Source organism: Salvelinus alpinus, chromosome 32 (genome assembly GCF_045679555.1).
Source record: "Salvelinus alpinus chromosome 32, SLU_Salpinus.1, whole genome shotgun sequence".
NCBI lineage: Eukaryota > Metazoa > Chordata > Actinopteri > Salmoniformes > Salmonidae > Salvelinus > Salvelinus alpinus.
In genome coordinates, this window is record NC_092117.1 from 16,875,858 (window position 1) to 16,893,066 (window position 17,209).

General features: G+C 43.2%; 1 long non-coding RNA gene across 1 annotated transcript; it reads left to right on the plus strand.

Annotated features, from left to right (window-relative positions):
• Positions 1-1,145: 1,145 nt before the first annotated feature.
• On the plus strand, positions 1,146-12,220 carry LOC139562679 (uncharacterized). Its single transcript, XR_011672425.1, has 3 exons — positions 1,146-1,421; positions 2,027-2,132; positions 11,326-12,220. It is a non-coding gene; the product is annotated as an uncharacterized lncRNA (long non-coding RNA).
• The last annotated feature ends 4,989 nt before the right edge of the window (positions 12,221-17,209 follow it).

Consider the following 17,209-nt stretch of genomic DNA (forward strand, 5'->3'; position numbering starts at 1 on the left):
CTGATGGGCTTTCAGTGCCTCATTTGGAGTCCTTAACAGCCATGGTTGGTCATGGCATAAATACTAGCTGAGGGTTACACACAAAGTTGACACGTGGAGTGTGTCCCCCTTACATGTACTGTGGCCTGCTGGCAAAGGTCATGTGCCACTCGGTTTACTCCACTAGATGGTGCAGAACATCAAGATTGTCTAAAGGTTATTTTACATCAATTTGCTTTGGTTGGTTTCTGTCGGATCTCTTTATCTCAGGTGTAGGGGTGTAGTCGGTTCACAAATTCAGGCTAAACCATTCTGTTTGATCTCAATAGTCTGAAGTGGTGTCCTCTGCCAGTCTTCTGTCCTTCCCCTGCCTGGTTTGAAAATGGACCAGAAATCCAGTCTGCTCTAATCAGTACTGGTGATGTAAAGGAGACAGAGATGAAGCCATGTGTTATTTGCTGAAATAGGGTAGGTTATAATTGAGACAGGACAGGTGTGGTATAGAGGGAAGGTGCTTTGGGTGTCAACACTGCCACTCACTCTGCCAATTCCCCCATTGTACATTACTGCTATGAGTACAAACAGAGAACCTCTCCTCTGACAGTCAAGACGGCTCTCCTACCCTTTCACCAGCTGGTTTGTTTCCTAAACATCACTTTGGAAATATGGGGAGAGATGCATGGGCATCTTACAGTTCTGTGGGTGAGAAAGTGATACCTACTTGTCCAAGGGCATCAGAAACAGAATAAAAGAGAAACACATTGATTTGCTGTTCTCCTATTCATTTCTACTATCTGATCCAAAATTACTACAAATATTATTAAGCTACTATTCTACATTCTTCAGTAGTATAGCACTGAGGGCTCAGGGCATTGGTCATCACAGATTTCATAGGACAGGTGCAAACTATAGAGGAACACATTGCAGAGGGGTGTGTGAGTTTAAGTGAAATTGTCACCTCCCCATTAAAGATAACGGATGGACGTTGTATTCTGGAGTTTTTGGAACATCTGCGGACAGTTGGAGGTCATGGGGTGGATGGCAAAGGAAGGACGCGCGCAAGGTAACTGAGCTGAGCAGGCTATTATTTCCCCGTCGATGCGCACAGTCCGGCCAGCCATTGGTCAGCTCTGCCAGAAAAGGGGAGGTACTCGAGTCCAGAAATCTTTGTAGAAAAACTCCAGACTGAGGGACGGCAAAAAGGGTGACCGCGGACAAGGACGCTTTTAACATTTTTAAGTTCTCTACATCCATACCTTACAGCCTGATTCGTGTGTTTTTCTAGTTACTTTTCTGGAGTTATAGTGAACTTAATCCGAAAACGACTAAATATCGGGCTGCCAATACTGCGAAAGCAGATAGTTTATTGGTCGTCCCGGACCAGCATAACTTGACGTTTTCGCGCAGTTAACTTTTTACCTTTTCGTGGATGCGGTGAAGCGGTAAGTAGTCTACAGTGTGTCCAAAGTAATCGAGGATAGCTGTTGGAAGAGTCGCAACTTCGCCTATTCCTCCTTTTTTTCTCCACGGAGAAAATATATTCTCGGCTGTTCCCCTGGGATGTAGTTGAGTTCCCAGGCAAATTCAATGACTCAGAGAATAGCAAGCCATTCATGGCTGGGACAAAAACCCACTTATTTTATATTGCGGACAAGACTATCATTGTATCTTTAGAAACAAATTTAAATCAAGTACAATTACATTTAGATAAGAATTATTGATTGTTAAACAAAAAAATGGCACCATTATTCAGGGGTAAATAGGGTGCTACAGTAGTTAAAGGGACTCTGCAAGACTGCAAATATGAAGCATCTGTACCCCCAAGTTATAAACAGGGCTCTGCTCCTACTTCTTTTAGTTATACCTCCAAATGTGTCTATATAACACCCTCCTTTAAAACACTTGACATCCTATATTTTGGCATGATTTTTCACCTCTAAAGATTGCTATTTGTACTGTAAGTGTTAGTGGTTTTGTTTAATGGGAAGCTCTTTCTTTGTGAAAGAGCCTATTTGTGTTGATCTAAACTCTCCTTCTGTCTGAGGAGGGGTCTCTGGCTCGGCGCAGCTCACAGGACCGTTCCCATGGAGATGATAGGATCACTTCCTGTCTCAGAACAGGCCAGGTCATGGAGTTAATAGTGGACCGGGAGTGTGAGTTACACACACACACAGGGATGCACACTCACAACAAAATGTATTCAAGAGCATATACAAGCACATAGCCTACACATCAACGCTTGCTCACTACACACACACACACATGCAAACACTATTCACCCATTAAAGGCCCAATACAGTCAAAAACATGACTTCCTGTTTTTCATATATATGAATAATACTGTGAAATTGTGAAAAGTATGATAATGCTCTTTTAGTTTAAGAGCTGTTTGAAAAACACACCTGAAATGGAAGCCTGTTTTGGTGGGATGGAGTTTTGGCCTGTCTGGTGACATCACCAGGCAGTATATTAGTTAATACACCAATAAGAAAGAGTTCCAAACCTCTCTGCCAATAACGGCTAGTTTTCCAATCCCCACTCAGACCACTCCCAGACAGTCCTAGCTAAATGCTTGTTTGACAAATTTCTAATTGCTAAGAAACAATATTTGTTTCTTTTTGACCATATTGATAAAAACAATTACAGTAAGGCACTTAATTCTTACCCAGAAATGATTTGATATTGAGATAACTGCTGCATTGGACCTTTTAGTTTAGACCCACGACCATGACTGACTGTTAAAGTTTTCTCTGTCAAGCTTAGCATTATTTGGGAAAGTTATTTGCTCTACTTGTATTGGGATCACGGGCAGCAGGACATTAGCACTCTGGTTGACCTTTAGGATGGGAGTTAGCGGTGTTATTCAGTGTCATGGCTCACCGATCCTGTTAGTGTTCCCGTTCGTGCTCGGAATACCGGCGTTCCGATTAAGTCCTGGCGGAGTCCTGTCCCAAGGTCATATGACTGCCACCCTGGACCTTCTCAGAATTTCTTGGAAAAAGCTAGTGAGAGAAAAGTTGAATGGCAGAGGGGGTAGGGTTAAGGGGCCGAGGTCTGTGCTATCAGATAGGGTATGGAAACACGTGACTGAGCTAAACATACAGCCCTGGCAGTTTGACAACCACAAGCCTTCATCGCCTTTCTTTAGGAGAGTGAAGGACATAAGACTTCAAAGTTGAGGAATGGGAAGGTCATAAACCTACGTAGGCAAGGAGTATGGAGGTCATAAGACTTCATAAGCTAGTAGTGTGCATGAGGTCATCCGTCATCATACACTCTTAGAAAAAAAGGTACTATCTAGAACCTAAAAGGGTTCTTTGGCTGTCCCCATAGGAGAACCCTTTGAAGAACCCTTTTGGTTCCAGTTAGATCATTTTTGATTCCCATGTAGAACCCTTTACACTGAGGGTTCTACCTGGAACCAAAAGGGGTTCTACTTGGAACCAAAAAGGGTTATCCTATGGGGACAGCCCAAGAACCCTTTTGGAACCCTTTTTTCTAAGAGTGTGGGGGGGGGGGGGATTACTGTTGAGATTACAGCAGAGCGGCTATAAACTTGGATGAAGGATGTTTTGTGTTAAAGCAGAAGATAGTGGCTGGAATAATAAGCCTGCATAGCCACGGAGTATGGAGGTATAAGAATATTTTGAAGCTAAATACACAACGCAGAGACAGAGGACAATACAGTACTAACGATAAAGTGAAATTGTGTTATTTCTGAAATGGGGAATTAATGCAGAGACATGGGAGGAATTTGTCTATATATTCAACTTGAAATAGGATACTTGTTATTTGGCCATTAATCCAGTTTTATTGCAAGGAGTTCTAATTGGTCAACACAGGCTAGGGCTGGGTTATAAACTACATCCTGTCCCTTTGTTCACTGGAGAGAATCACTGAGAGAGCATCACTGAGGACAGGGGAGAATGACCATCCAAGCATGATTTGTCCTTTTTGAATAAACCTATTTTCCTCCCCCAGATTTTCTTTGGATCTGTGTTATTAAAGAATAACATCAACTGCTAACAGATGTCATGAGCCTGCATAGCCAAATAGCATGTTGTTTATAATCACGCCTAGAGTCACGGAGTCCTGTAGACTGTCCTGTTGTAGGAAGCCTGTCAGCTGAAGCCAGTGATAGGGGGAGTCTGTGTTGGCCCCCTTTCTCCTCTTGTGAGGTCCGCTATGCAGCAGTGATTTGTGGGTGTGTGTAATTGTGTTACAGGTGTTTTGAGTGTGTCTGCCAACTGGCAGGCAGGAGAAATGTGGTTCAGGCGTGATTTTAGGTGGAATGCTTTGATGACTGAGACCGTTAAACCAAGCGAGAATTAGGCTTCTCCGTCCAGTGTGTGTGTGTGTGTTCTATTCCGAGGGTGACCCAGAGCTCATTGAACCCCCAGACATAGTACACTATGAACTCCCCACCTTTCCTTACCAGCTTGTTTGCAGTAAAGTTCTCTGCCGTTCAGTCTAATACTGTTGAAGCTAAAGTTAACCCTCACTCTATCCAACTACCTGCTATATCACACTACTCTGTCTTCTGTGGGTGGAGTCATAACCTTGCCGTGACTTTGACACCTTCCACAGAGGGGGAATACGCGGTTAAGGGGCAGGACCTTTGATACGGTGTGTTAACATTTACAGGTCACACTGGCCTCAGTTCGTGACACACATTTATACATTGGATTTGATTTATGACCCCGATGGCGCCTCATAAGGGACAAATGGAATTATAACACATTACATACAGGATATTTTAGCAGGAGAGGTTTTGGATCTATGAGTTCAGCGGGTCAGTCTTGAAGAGTGAGAAAGGCTACTGTATGGAAATAAAACTGGAAGGCAGTACTTCCCACCCATCCCCCTCCCCCCATCTCCCTTCTCTCCTCTGTGTGCTCACCAGTTGCCAAGTGCTAAGAATCCGGGGAATGTGGGATTGCAGTATTCTGATAAAGTTTGCTTTGTTCCCTCCGTGACCTAAGCACTGGGATGGAGGCTGGAAGTCTAAGCCAGAGCAGTGTTGTGGTCCACACATAAACACACATTATATAATTACACACACAGATACACATGTTCAGTTTACAGACCCAGACACACCCGACCATGCTAGTGATGGTATCACAGCTGAACAAATGTGACAAAAACAGACATTCCACGGACATTAGGCCAACAGTAACACACTTAAACTGTCCACTAAATGTGAAATAGGTAGTTGGTTTGAATGATGGAACAGGTTTAGGGGATGGAGCACATGGAGTAAGGTGCTTTAGAATGTAGTGACGCACTTTATCTCGTCACTGCTTACACATGTAATTACATGCACAAATACATGTAGGCTCACACACACGCACAGCATAGACATCTATTCCCCTACATATAGGCACACACCAATGTCACGCAGCAGCAGAGGTTAGGGCGGGTGGGTGAGTGTGTGTGTGTGTGGTAAACAAGGCGATGAGCACTTTGATTGTGGGGTGGGAGGAGGAGAGGGATACCAGGGGAGGCAGGAAGTCAGAATTGTGGTTGTGGGATCAAGGGTGGAAAGGCCACTGGGAGAGAGGTCTACAGTGCAGACGTACTGCTTTGCGTGTGAAGGAGCAATCGTTTCATTTCACTGTGTGTGTGTGATGGCTAAACAGAAGCCCTGTGTGGTGTTTACATGGTAAATATGCCAGTACATTGTGTGTGGGGGCTGTCGTTGTGGAATGTCACATGCTGACAGAATGCTTACAGATCAACAAAGGAAAGGCAGAGAAGAATTACTGGAGACCAGTGACAATATACTGGACTCAAAATCTGCAGTTACAGAGTCAAGTTGATTGAAGATTTGAGATTTTGACGGGTGCCGTGTTAACACCACTTATTTGTATTTAGAATGTTGCTGGACCTTTGGTGCTAACTTGAAGACAGTTGACCAAACGGAACTTTAGCTGTACCACAGGCGGCCAGTGGCACCTTTTTACATTGGGAGGACGGACTCCTAATAAAGACTGGAACGAAATCAATAGAATATGCATCCAACACATCAAACACATGGTTTCCATATGACTATGCTGTATGTTACTAAAACCTAGTGCAAGTAATGCCCAGTGTTTGGTTTTAGCAGTGTCCATGTACCCTCTCCAGCACAACTGGCAGTATGGGCTACTGTAAACATCCTTGACTGAAAGCTGGTGTTTCATATAGGGCTTTCAGTCGGATGTTTGCAGCAGCCAACTGCTATTATCATCGCAACTACTATACAGCTATTTCTTTACATGGCGACGACTGTTATAGCTATCACTATTAGGCTTATATAGAGTCAACTGTGTTTGTCATAGAGGCTTTTACTATGCATGCACATAGAGCCATACATGGAGAAACCCTGTAGTGTAGACTATGACCAATCTGTAACATGAATTGATCAATTAAATCCAAGGATGTTTAGTGGAACATACCGTTTCATCCTCTGGATATCTCTGTGTCACAGGCCAGCCCCAGGGGACTTCATATATTGATGGGTCTCAATTATGACCATTGAGAAGTGAACGAACTGGAGACACACACACCCTGCTACTTTCTCCTTGCTGTCTGTCTGTTGGCACCATCTCTGATGATTGTGCCCAAAGGACTTTAGAAAAACAGAGTGGGAGAAAGAGGGAGGAGAGGAAACGGCTCTGTTCATGGCAGTTGGTTCACAGTAGCAGGGAGGGGTTACATCCTCAGGAGAGAGGAGGAGTGGCGGTGGGGTGAGTGAAAACCGGACACTACTTTATCTACTGCCTTTTCTGACCACTGATCTGAGAGGACATGACAAGCTATAGAAGCAAGGTGGAAACCTTTTTACCAAACAGTGCTCTTGAAGGAAAGGAGACAAGGACAGTACGCTGTTAAAGAGTATTGAGACACAGTCGTGTAAAGTTTAGGATTAGGGTAATCCGATCTGTGGGTAAGGGTGAGTTCTAACTGCAGACCTATGACCTCTCCGGGTTTCAGGCAGTGTAAACATCCTACACTCTCAGCGGCGCCCTCTAGTAGCCGGGAGTGGGATGTTTGCGCTGCCTGACTCGGGAACGCTCCTGGAACACTGCGGAGCACTTTGGGAATGCCGACCGAGGCAGAGCAGGAAATAGGGAGGGGCCGCCATCTGATTGGCTGTGACCTGTGACATGTCTGCTCCGGTGGGACAGGACCACCCATCTCACAACAGACACGCTGCAGGAAACACACACACTTGCGTGAACACACGACACAATATACACTGCCGGTCAAAAGATTTTCAAAACACCCTCTCATTCAATGTTTTTTCTTTATTTGTACTATTTGTTACATTGTAGAATAATAGTGAAGACATCAAAACTATGAAATAACTCATGGAATCATGTAGTAACTAAAAAAGTGTTAAACAAATCAAAATATATTTGAGATTCTTCAAAGTAGCCACCCTTTGTCTTGACAGCTTTGCACACGCTTGGCATTCTCTCAACCAGCTTCATGAGGTAGTCACCTGGAATGTAGAAAATAGTAAAAATAAAGAAAAACCCTTGAATGAGTAGGTGTTCTAAATGTTTTGAGGGGGCAGTTACACTTAAATATAAAGGAAATGTACATTGCTTTGTCATTTTGTGTCCCTAAACAAATACAGGCACTATAAACTATGTATGAAGACCAGACTGTGTATGTACTCTATACAGCATGTAAAGCCTGGTCCCAGTAGAGAATTGAATCTATTTTCCTGTCGTCACAGATAGACCAATCCTAATGTAATGTTATATATAGGTGTGCTGATCTAATGGACCATGTCCTCTGCTATGTGTTGACTGAAGCCTATGGTATGTTAAGTGGCTGTGGGAGGCACAACGCACAGAGGAAGTTGACACAAACCATTGTGTGATTGGGGCAGGGTTGTAAAAGTGTGTGTGTGTGTGTGTGTGTGTACACCAGTGTGGCCTGGTCAGTTCAGTTGGAACCAGACCCACCCAGACTGACGTCACTGTAACAGGGAGCCCAAAAGGAAGTAACTATAAATACCTTCAGATGACCCCACGGAGACACATACACACAGCCCTCTCCATGTCTCCTACCATTCCTCCATGGAATGGGTTAGATTTAGTGACCTTGTTCTACTGTTATTACTCCCTAACCCCAATGTTCTTTGTGGTTTAGCTTTCTCTCTCTCTCCAATGCTGACATCACAGGAAGAAATAGAAGCTTTTCCTTCATCCAGACTCTAGAGGGTGTCCTGTCTCCATGGTTTACTATTTCTGAGGCAGTGTTGAATATGCAGTAATGCCTTTCCTTTCAATTCACCACAAAAGGTTAGCCTTATTGATATAGATAGAGGACTCATCTTTATGTCTGTGCCATTATAGCGTCTGTGTCAACATGGGAAGTGCCATTGAGGCTACAACCCATTGGAATCCCCACCCAGTTGACTGCTTTGACCTGCTTTAAAATGGCGTAAGCATGGTGGAAACTAGGCTTGGGCAGTATACCGGGGTATTTGGAAATAGCAATGGGAGGGTTTTTCAATACCGTCAATATCGTTTCAACTATTTCTTAAGTTTTTCAATAAATTGTAATATTTGTAGCTACTTTTTAAGTAAATACCTGCAGTCAACTTGTGCAATACGTTAGGAGATAAAGCAGACTGCGTTCTTAATTTCACCTATCACGTTATTTGAAATAGTTCCACAGAACATTTGAGACAGTCATGTGTTTGTTTGTAAACAGCACAACAGGAGAAAGCGGGAGCTGTGATAGCTGTGGGGTTGGTGTTGTATATTGAAAGCCAACAGTGTTTTTGTTGCTTCAATAGAGTGATCAGGGACGTGCAACTCTAGTTTTCCTTCACAGAAAATACATTAGTGTAACACATTCGGCAGAATATATCTTAATTTTCATCAGATGATAGCAGAAGTGTAGCGCTATTTGTCTGGCAGCCACACAAGTAAATGAGCTTACAATGAAATGGCAATGTATTTTTCACAAAAATTAATCATGGCCATCATATTTCTAATGTTTGTCATAGAAAGAATGTGGCCAGCTACATTTATTGAGGTTTTGCTTAAAGTTAATCTTGCATTTTACTGAAGAAAAGTAAGCTGGCTACACCAAGAAAAGTCCTGGAGAAAAGTAGCTACAGTTCAGTCGGAGCGCTGTCTGCTGAGAGAATGCAGTTCAGTCAGAGCGCTGTCTGCTGAGAGAATGCAGTTCAGTCAGAGCGCTGTCTGCTGAGAGAATGCAGTTCAGTCAGAGCGCTGTCTGCTGAGAGAATGCAGTTCAAGTCGGAGCGCTGTCTGCTGAGAGAATGCAGTTCAGTCAGAGCGCTGTCTGCTGAGAGAATGCAGTTCAAGTCGGAGCGCTGTCTGCTGAGAGAATGCAGTTCAAGTCGGAGCGCTGTCTGCTGAGAGAATGCAGTTCAAGTCGGAGCGCTGTCTGCTGAGAGAATGCAGTTCAAGTCGGAGCGCTGTCTGCTGAGAGAATGCAGTTCAAGTCGGAGCGCTGTCTGCTGAGAGAATGCAGTTCAAGTCGGAGCGCTGTCTGCTGAGAGAATGCAGTTCAAGCCGGAGCGCTGTCTGCTGAGAGAATGCAGTTCAAGTCGGAGCGCTGTCTGCTGAGAGAATGCAGTTCAAGTCGGAGCGCTGTCTGCTGAGAGAATGCAGTTCAAGTCGGAGCGCTGTCTGCTGAGAATGCAGTTCAAGAATTCTCATCCGAGTGGAGAAGTGCAACTGAAGCACAAGTCTGACTAATTAGTCTAACTGTTTGAAGTGGAACAAACAACGTTTTAACTACTTTGTCTGTTTCATATCTGCAATCATAATATCAGTCAAAAATATACAATTCCCAGTTTATTACTTGATTTAAAAAGAAGTTCTATGTGACTCAACATTCCATGGTGTACACTAAGGCATTGTTGGCAGACTATATGGATGCAGTTCAATGTATGATTCATATAATTTACCAATACATTTCTTGGTAGTCCAAAAAATATTGCTTTCAGGTAGGAAATCACAGCTGGCCTGGTACATTGGCCAATATTTTGGACAAAAACAGACTAATGTGACTAAGGCTAGGAATATCAATACAATCAAACTAGCCAAGTCAGTCTTAATGTGGATAATGGGCTAGCGTATCTATTTATGTAGCAAGCTAAAAACACGGAGCCTAACGTTAGCTAGCTGTTAGGAGGATGTCATGCCATTGGAGGAGTGGGTGAGTGACTGACGTTGTCCCCTCCATATTGTTTTTTGGTGGCTGTACACAGCTAGAGATACAGGTGTCATTTGGTTAGCTAGCAAGAACTTTAACGACTGTTATACATTTAGTATATCTCTTGCATTCGCAAAGTCCCTCTGGCTATCTACTCCGAATTCAGACGAGAGTGCTCTGAAAAACGGATGAATTTCCATACAACACCCGCTGAATATGACCGGTGTCAGTCAACGTAGCCAAAACAGCCTAACAAGCTCAGCAAGTAAAATGGTCAGAGTGAGGTGTGAGAGTGAGGCTAACAAGCTTGCCAACTTTAACCAGTTAGCTTGGGTGCTTGGTTTTGGACAAGCATGCATTGGCAGGCAAGCTGCAGAATGACGAGTAGGCTACAATTCCCCATTGTTTATCAGTGCAATTTTGACAGCCAACTAGCTGAAAAAGTTGAGGGTTTATCTAATGTTCCTTTGTTAGATTTCAGCTGATCTTGCTTGGGCTAGCAATAGTTGTTGATCTTGTTGTTGATGTGCATAACTGAGGGAGAGAGAACCTACCTGTTCATGTTTGTTTGATCAATATGACTGTAAAGTTCCCAAATGTAAGAGGACTTCCCCGGTGTTGACATATTTGTAAAAATACATTCAAATGAGTTCTAATGATCTGAAGTCGTGCTGTTGCATCTGCCTGTAAACACACAGTCCAGTTCAAAGTGAATGATGGCAGGCCTGTGTGGCAAATGGCTTGTTTGTATGATGGCCTACTATATCTCTGATTGGCTATAGTGCACCGGTCTGTGTAGACTCCTGTCTTGGACGAGACAGATGTTTTTATTCGGATTTATTTGCTGCAGTGTCTATTAGTTGTCCAAACGCACAGCTGCTTTCCCACTCTAATGCTATAGAATTTTCACAAATGCCTTGGTATACGTAATTCCTAAACATTCTAAGTTTGATATTCTTCCTGGGCTGTATATGAACAGATTTGAGTACGATTTGATGTTGCTAAAATGCTGTCATTTCTACTTTAAGTGGCTGAATTAATAAGTTGATGGCGCATAATATTGTTAGCTTTGTGCTGTGTTTAAGAAGTCAAAGCCCTTTGGATGAGTTATCTGTATCTTGATTTTAATAAATTTTTTCTTCTCTCTGTTCTTAGCCCATCTGCTCCTCCCCCTTCTTCTCAGAGCAGAGCAAGCAGGCCCATTGCCCTAGCGACTCCACACAGACACAGCGTGTACACATGCTGCTCCAGAGCCAGTACTATTCTTCCTTCCGACAAGTATGCCTCTCAACTTTGTTCATTTACACAATGTCCTTTGTTCACATTTGCTTATAAATGTTCTAAACTCACCAAAAATGATATTTGGTAGCTCCTACCTATATATGTATAACTTTATGAGTTGGATTGCCTCTGCGCTCGTTAACATATTTAGCTAGCAGCCTCAATGGAAATTCGCTATTACTTGTGCTAATTTTGTTAGCATTCTGGTAATAGACACCGAATGGGCTTCTTTTTTTTTGCGTTTTTTGGCCGGTAATACCATAAATCCTGGGATGAGAGGACGGTATGACAATATGAGAAAATGTGGATACTGCCCAACCCTAGTGGAACACCTCAATGGCGCTGCCCATGCTAAAATGCTTTTGGCCACTAGAGGCCTCTATCATTCTCTACTTGCAGATCACACATTGCATCGGAATAAAAAATAAATACATTTAAAAAAAATAAAAAACATTGCATCGGAGGTACCATAGAATTACTGCCTTATATATTATCCAGAATGACTATAGGCCTGATTCCACATTGAACACTGCTTCCCTTCCCTTGATGACTCACTCTTGCAGGTCTTAAAAGACTGCAGAGGTGTTGGCATGGTGATAGTTCCAGCTATTCAAATAGGGTAAAGGTGAGAGTTTCTGTGTTAGTGTGTGCTTTTAATAACAGTAAAAATATGTCATTTGTTTGATCTAACAATTGTTTTCTATTGGTGCAGATTGCAAGTGTTCAATGTATTTTGAATATGATGAATAAAGGCTTTTCCTCACCACAATCTTCTCTGTTTTGTAATTAATCATGTGTGTGATTTAATTCAATGAGAGTAAAACAGTCATGGGTTTACTATCATCCTCGAGACTAAACCATGGGTTTACTATCATCCTCGAGACTAAACCATGGGTTTACTATCATCCTCGAGACTAAACCATGGGTTTACTATCATCCTCGAGACTAAACCATGGGTTTACTATCATCCTCGAGACTAAACCATGGGTTTACTATCATCCTCGAGACTAAACCATGGGTTTACTATCATCCTCAACTCTTGCGGTGCTGTTGGTCTCATTTGGACTGTTTAGGGGATTCACATACTTTCTATCTCTATTCCAATATTTATATCACTGTTTGTCTTTCTGCCATGAGGAACTGAAACCTGTGTCACATAGAGCTGACCTGGGGATTTCTGCGGTGGATGGAACAGCTGGCTGAGCCACCACTCTCTCTCACACACGCGCGCAATGCTGTTATACACTATGACATTAACACAGTCACACACATAAAATTACACATAGACATGGAATAACATGTACATTGTACAGCTGGAGAGGCAGGATTATGTGAGTGTTGTGATAAAGTGTTGGATCACAGTAACAGTCTGACCAAGAAGGGTCAAAGGTCAACCAAGCACATTGTGTGTGTATGATTCCATCTCATGTAACCTCCTGTGAACCCCCTTAACAACATATCATTGATTCATTCATTCATGGTCAACTCCTTGGTCAAATAAGTTGCATACTCCAATATTGTCTTTGTCCTTATGGGTGTAGGCTTCTCTTATTTTCACTTCTCTTTCTGCGCCTTAGAAAGCAGAAGATCTCTGAGTAACAACTAGTTTCGACCTCAGACTGAAACACCCCGAAATCTAAGTCCAGTTTCGTCTGAGAAACGCAGGATGCCATTTTGAAATTTAGAGTGGTTATAGTCTCTCGTAACAAGACAGCGCAGGTGAAATATGGTTTTGGGTGCTGAGATTAAAGGTTGTCCAATCCAACCATAATACTGTTGCATTTTATTATATTTTGCAATGTTCATGAGAAGGGGATGATTTAATATTTAATCAATTTTATACGGTAGTGGTTTGTTGATGTATGTCCAAGATAAATTCCCCATTTGGAACAATAAAGTTTCTTATTAATCTTTTCCTTTTTATTTGCCATATGTTACCTTCCAGTTCACATGTCTATATACAGTATACAAGTTCTGAATGTCACTCTGATTTATTACATGGAACTGTAGATGACAACGTGCAAACGCTAAATCTGATTAAATGTGTCATATGCACCTCTTACAAATAGCTAATATAATACATACAATGTGTTAGAGGTTGAACTTTTGATTGGCCCACATAACAAAATATTTCTTCCAAATAATGTGTGGATGTTAGGTGAGGATAGTGATGATGATCACACCAACTCTGAGGGACAAATCCCTGGAGCCCACTGGTGGTACAGACGGAAAGTAGCTCACTTATCAGGTGCAGACACAACACCTGCACGAGTTTCCAGTCCAAAACAAGAAGAGGAGTAACACATCGTGAAGCCATCTGTTACAGATAGCTAAGGCATAAATTCTAATCTGGAAGGAGAGTGAATGTCAGTCTCACACATGGGCAGCCAGGCGTGCACACACAGATCTGTGACATTATTGTAACACATAAAGCACACACACATGCTGTGATACTGGTACAGACATGTGTGGTTTTAGGATGAGTGTTTTGTAGTCTATGTGTTTGTATGTATGTGTGTGTGTGTGTGTGTTACAAGATGAAGAGACAATATTTTGGCCTATTTGGTCCTTCTCTGTAAGACAATGCCGCCAATTGAAATAGTCTCTCTCCTTTACACATACCCACACACAGGGTGAGTCACTCGCTCTGCTCCAGCACCCATTCCAGGAGGCAGCCGCCTCATTCTGTCAGTATGATTCAGTGCTGTGGGCACACTGCACTTAACACACAGTAACAACCACTTCCCAACACAGAATATCCCAAACTCCTACCCAACACACCACAGCATCCATCCCCCCCAACATAGCTCAACATAAGTACCCCAACACAGCTCACCACAGAATACCCCAACACAGCTCACCACAGAATACCCTAACACATCTCACCACAGAATACCCCAACACATCTCACCACAGAACACCCCAACACAGCTCACCACAGAATACCCCAACACAGCTCACCACAGAATACCCCAACACAGCTCACCACAGAATACACCAACACAGCTCACCACAGAATACCCCAACACATCTCACCACAGAATACCCCAACACAGAACACCCCAACACAGCTCACCACAGAACACCCCAACACAGCTCACCACAGAATACCCCAACACATCTCACCACAGAACACCCCAACACAGCTCACCACAGAATACCCTAACACATCTCACCACAGAATACCCCAACACAGCTCACCACAGAATACCCCAACACAGCTCACCACAGAACACCCCAACACAGCTCACCACAGAACACCCCAACACAGCTCACCACAGAACACCCCAACACAGCTCACCACAGAATACCCCAACACAGCTCACCACAGAACACCCCAACACAGCTCACCACAGAACACCCCAACACAGCTCACCACAGAACACCCCAACACAGCTCACCACAGAATACCCCAACACAGCTCACCACAGAACACCCCAACACAGCTCACCACAGAACACCCCAACACAGCTCACCACAGAACACCCCAACACAGCTCACCACTACCTCTAATTATACACCACACATTTCACCAGGGAAACTTCCACCCAAACGGAACTAGGCACAGAATGCCTCTACTTCCACTCCCAACACACTCAACACATGACACCGAACCCACCGTACCCACACACTCAAATCAAATACACATGACACCGAAGCCACCGTACCCACACACTCAAATCAAATACACATGACACCGAACCCACCGTACCCACACACTCAAATCAAATACACATGACACCGAACCCACCGTACCCACACACTCAAATCAAATACACATGACACCGAACCCACCGTACCCACACACTCAAATCAAATACACATGACACCGAACCCACCGTACCCACACACTCAAATCAAATACACATGACACCGAACCCACCGTACCCACACACTCAAATCAAATACATTTCCATTTGTCTCATGCGCCGAATACAACAGGTGTAGACCTTACCATGAATTGCTTACTTACAAGCCCTTAACCAACAATGCAGTTCAAGAAATAGAGTTAAGAAAACATTTACTAAATAAACTAAAGTAAAAAATCAAATATGAAGTAACACAATAAAATAACAATAACGAGGCTATCTATACAGGGGGTACCGGTACCGAGTCAATGTGTGGGGGTACAGGTTAGTCGAGGTAATTGAGGTAATATGTACATGTAGGTAGGGGTAAAGTGACTATGCATAGATAATAAACAGCGAGTAGCAGCAGTGTAAAAACAAGGGGGGGGGGGAGTAGTGTCATTGTAAATAATTTGATTAATTGATCAGCAGTCTGATGACTCCAATCCAAAACTGAGCATCATCCTACAGAGTGTAACACAACAGTCCCAAATGTACCACTCTGTACTCAACACACATCATCAACATCAACCAACATCTAGTAAGACAGCAAGGCTTTACCTTACACAATAAGCCCTAATTAAATACATGCATTCTCTTAGAAGGCATGATTAGCTGCTGTTGACCTGATACGTGTGTGTGTGTGTGTGTGTGTGTGTGTGTGTGTGTGTGTGTGTGTGTGTGTGTGTGTGTGTGTGTGTGTGTGTGTGTGTGTGTGTGTGTGTGTGTGTGTGTGTGTGTGTGTGTGTGTGTGTGTGTGTGTGTGTGTGTGTGTGTGTGTGTGTGTGTGTGTGTGTCATATCCCTCACACATTTTTCTTCTCACCACACACACCTCAATTAACACAAACCAGTGTGTGTTATTTCAGTGTTTAAGATTCCAAATGTCTGCTGTTAACTGAAATTGCCATAACTCTGGAGATCCATGGCTCTCTTCAGACTCATCTGTGTGCTACAGGCTATACACTCGCCTTCTGTGGTCTTGTAAACTGGTATTGGGCAGTCAGGGTTATAGTAGGTCTGGGTCATAGAATGGCTAGAACATACATATTCTCTCTATCTAATGGTGAATTTCGAGAGCTTGGGACTAGAAGGTTGTATCTGAGTTATTGACATAGCCTTGTTCTGTTTAATGTTCTCTAGCTACACTGAGTGTACATAACATTAAGAACACCTTTGCTGATATTGAGTTGCACCCCTCCCCCCTTCAGAACAGCCTCAATTCACCAGGGGATGGACTCTACAACATGCTGAAAGCGTTCCACAGGGATGCTGGTCCATGATGACTCCAATGATTCCCACAGTTGTGTCAAGTTGGCTGGATGTCCTTTGGGTGGTGGACCATTCTTGATACGCGCGGGAAACTGTTGAGCGTGAAAAACTCAGCAGCGTTGCAGTTCTTGACACAAACCGGTGTGTCTGGCACCTACTAACATACCCCGTTCAAAAACCCTTAAAACTTGTGTCTTGCCTATTCACCCTCTGAATTGCACACATACACAATCCATGTCTCAATTGTCTCAAGGCTTAAAAATCCATCTTTAACCTGTTTCCTGCCCTTCATCTACACTGATTGAAGTGGATTTAACAAGTTACATCAATAAGGGAGTATAGATTTCAGCTGGATTCACCTGGTCAGTCTATGTCATGGAAAAAGCAGGTGTTCTTAATGTTTTGTACACTCAGTGTATATAGTACTCTAAATACCCCAATTCATGTTAAGTTCAAAAGAATACAAGATGGAAACTGCTGACACCATTCAAACAAATGAGAGTTCAGAACTTTTTGCAGATAGAACCTTGGTTGTTCTTGGTACATGCCAAACAATGAGAAATGGATCTGGTGGCGTTTGTCTGTAGTGATGTGCCACTCCCATATACTCTCTCTCTTATCTCTCACATAAAGTACACA